We start from the raw sequence: 3,695 nt of genomic DNA, 5'->3' as shown, positions 1-3,695 counted from the left end.
AATAAAACATTTGATTTTAAGCAAGTGTCACCTTTAGACTAAAGATTGAAAATAGTGCCTACTACTTACAGAGGCTGAACACTAACTATGTATTAGCACCCACTACTGAATATCTTCTGTCTACTGCGCAATGTTGCACAGTGTTTCTGTTCTGATCTATGTCAGCCAAAAACACAATAAAATTAGGGGAAAGCACTAAAATCCTCTCTAATCCATGATGTCAGCCCTCAGGTAGGTCAGGTATATACAGACAGTGGAATAATAGTGCCCAGTACAATAGAGTATTGGTTTTCCCACTTAAAGTTTAACCAATGAAATAAAATGCATCAACTCTATTTAAATTATCTTATGGGAAATCTGATTTGAGAATCACAAGAACATTATTTTCCTCCCTTTGCCCCTCATTCGTTGACAGGAATTTTGTAGGCTACCATGCTATTTACTTTGTGGATAGTAGTAGTAAAGGAATGAAGGTGGACCTCTTCAGAATTGGCAATAAACTGTGTCCCAGACTCTTTCCATTTTTCAGGGACTACAAGTTCTTTGTCTGTGTAAACGAGTAGATCGAATGCACAAGCTGCTTCCAACAATGGCAGAAATGTCACGGTGGCTGTAATCTGTCGGATCACTGAACGAATTTCATCTTGGATAGATTTCACAGATTTCTCTCTTGGTGCACTGTCTTCTTTAGCAGTCTTGTCATACTCAATATCAAACTGCCATCGTTCGAGGACTTTGCCACTCTCAATATTCAAAATTACCACCACCAACTTCTGAACTGAGCAACTGTACAGCCAGTCTTTTAGCTGGTCCACCACATTATTCAAATATTTTATGATATTGGGATCTGTTGTCATAAGCAAAGTCAGTCCATACTTTTGCACTCGAGTAAAGGTTTCAGACGGGTATATACCACGCTGATATAAGATACTGTTGATGCCAAATGAGAAGAACTCCCCCACAATGTTGGCACTGCCATGCAGGGTGATGTCCTTGTCCTGGGTGAGCTGCTGCTCCATGGTCACTACCACGGCCACATTCCTAGGCTGTTTTTTAAGGTGCTATTTTCTTCAGTATTTTTTTGAGTTTCCTTTAGCAAGCTGTTGACTTGTTTTTCATGATTTTCTTGCATCACTCTCATTTCTCTTCTCAGTTTTTCCTCTACTTCTCTTACATGCTTCTCAACATCCTTTTTGAGCTCTTCCATGGCCTGGGACTGATTCATATTTTTCTTGGAGGCTTTGGATGTAAGACCTTTAGTTTTTTTGTCTTACTCTGGTCATATGTTTTGTTTTTCTTTGTCACCAAAGTAAGACTATATAGTCTAAGATTTTTTTTTCTGCTGTTTGTTCATTTTCCCAGCCAATTACTTGAGTTTTTAACTCTTTGTTAAGGTTGAGCTCTGCTTCCAGTGTGGAGGGTGTACTGTCCCAAGCTTCAGGCGTTTTGTGCAGCTGTTTTCCGAGATACTCCTAGGGACTTGTAAGTTTTCATTTCTTCCAAGGTGGTATAATCATGGGTGAGGTTTTAACTCCTTTCCTGGCCTGTGCTCTGGTCTATGAGTGGCCACAAGCACTCTTTTCTGCCTTGGAACTGTGAGGAGGATTTTCTCTTTACCACCACTACAAGTTCCACCATGCTAGCACTCCTCCTCACCACAGGATTCCCACCCAGAACTGTGACCCAGATCTAAGCACAGGCAAAGCAAGAGAATCCTTGCCTCAGCACCAGCAAAGAGATCCCTGAAATCCCCCTCTGATCAGCCACTTGATTCCCCCTCAATCTGTGGGCTGGAAGCTCTGGAATAAGCCCCAGCCCCTCAGGGACTAGGGCTAGGATCATGCTTCTCCCTCACGCAGTCACAGACGTTTCCTACTGACCTAAGTTATCTTTGGTGTTCCTGGGTTGAGAAGTCCGGAAACTGCCATGGCTGCCCGTGATTCAGTCCTCTGAGGGCTGCTCCAGGTTTGCTGAGGCCTGTTTTGCCTGGGCACCCATGCCAAACTATATACCTCTCCCCACCCAGAGCAATATACCTTTCTGATCAACCATCTAGGTATCTTGGGCTGGAAATGTGTTTTACTCTGTCTTTTTGTGGGTTCTGCCGCTTTAGAATTTCTTTAGAGCCATTTTTTACAGCTATTTGGAGGGGTTTGGGGGAGAGCTCAAGCAAGTCACTGCTTTTACTTTGCCATCTTGGCTCTGCCTAAACTCAGTATGTTACAGAACTATAATGGAATATAGTTGTACCATAAGAAATTATCATTATGAAGATGACAGAGAAGCATGAGAATGTGATTATGAATCGGTAGAAAGCAAAGTGACCAAAACAAAACAAAATGCAGAATAGTGACAGCTGTGTAAATGGAAACAGAAGCACCAAAAATTGAAATGATACCTTCCTGAAGAGTCTCCATAGTCCAATTCATCCTTTATAAACTTGCCAAAGTGATTTTCTTAGACTCTAAGTCTAACCATGTTATATAGCACACTACAACCCAACGCCACCCTTTATTAATTAAACTTCACTGGATCCCTTTTGCAAGCAGAATGAAATATAACATCTTCTGTTTGAAATTAAAGTTCTTTACAACTTGAACCTCTTTTTTTAAAAAGAACCTTTGAAGTCGATTTATACTTGTTTAATTATCCTTTATTTATTTGTTGTTTGTTTGTTTTTAGTGAGGCAATTGGGATTAAGTGACCTACCCAGAGTCACACAACTAGTGAGTGTTATGTGTCTGAGGATGGATTTGAACTCAGGTCCTCCTGAATCCAGGACTGGTGTTCTATCCACTGCACCACCTAGCTGCCTCATTCTTTTTATACTTGACTTCCCTTCAGATACTCTACAATCCAGCTGTAATGACCAAGTTGCTGCTCATTCCACAGACCACACTATCTCTTGTCTCTCTGCATTAGTTCCCACTGAACTGCAAGCCTGAAAAAGGTCCCTTCTTTCTCATCTCTGCTTCTTAAACAGAGGCTTCCTTTAAGAAAAATTTCAACTTCTACCTTCTACAGGAGGACTTTCCTATTCCTCCAGCTTCTAGAACCTTCTACTTTAAGGCTACCTTCCATTTATATCTCATGTGCACTTATTTATATACATGTTATCTCACCCCTCCAAGACAAAAGTTCTTTGAAAGCTTGAATGCAAGGCCTTTTTTTTTGTACTTCCTTGTAACATCAATATTTAACACAGTACCTGGCACACAGTAAACACTTAAAGGCTTAACATGACCTTATGGGATTCCCTTCCAACTTCATATTATAGTCTAGACAAAAGATTTTCATTCTCTTGTTTTTGTTTTATTCCCTGATCCACTTACTTCCACCCCCCCCCCCGTCCTAGAGGTTGGGTTTAATGACTCCCAAGTTTACTTCCAATTATATATTTGTGATTCTGTGGGTGTGGGTCCATCATAACAATTTCCATGAATCTAGATGTTTTCTAGAAAGTGCTGCAGTTCTTTAAAGTTTCATAAAATTATTACATGTCACATGTAGCTAAGAGCATGGAAAGTATCATGATATCTGTAGGGACTCTTTTCTCAATTTGTACTGTACACTGGGTATCCTCTGCAATGGTGACAAACAGTTTTCACAAGCATACCTGTTTTATGTTTCACTTGATTTTAATAAGCTGAAAGTCATTGAAAATAAAAACTGTTACAAAGCACACTGATTTGTAC

General features: G+C 40.2%; 1 pseudogene; it reads right to left on the bottom strand.

The window, feature by feature from the left end:
• Positions 1-296: 296 nt before the first annotated feature.
• On the bottom strand, positions 297-1,019 carry LOC110211208 (mitotic spindle assembly checkpoint protein MAD2A pseudogene; annotated as a pseudogene).
• Between the last annotated feature and the right edge of the window lie 2,676 nt (positions 1,020-3,695).

Source organism: Phascolarctos cinereus, unplaced genomic scaffold (genome assembly GCF_003287225.1).
Source record: "Phascolarctos cinereus isolate Bilbo 61053 unplaced genomic scaffold, phaCin_HiC Scaffold_1;HRSCAF=81, whole genome shotgun sequence".
In the NCBI taxonomy this organism is placed as follows: Eukaryota; Metazoa; Chordata; class Mammalia; order Diprotodontia; family Phascolarctidae; genus Phascolarctos; species Phascolarctos cinereus.
Note: the sequence above shows the minus strand (reverse complement) of the source record. Positions and strands in the feature narration are given on the sequence as shown.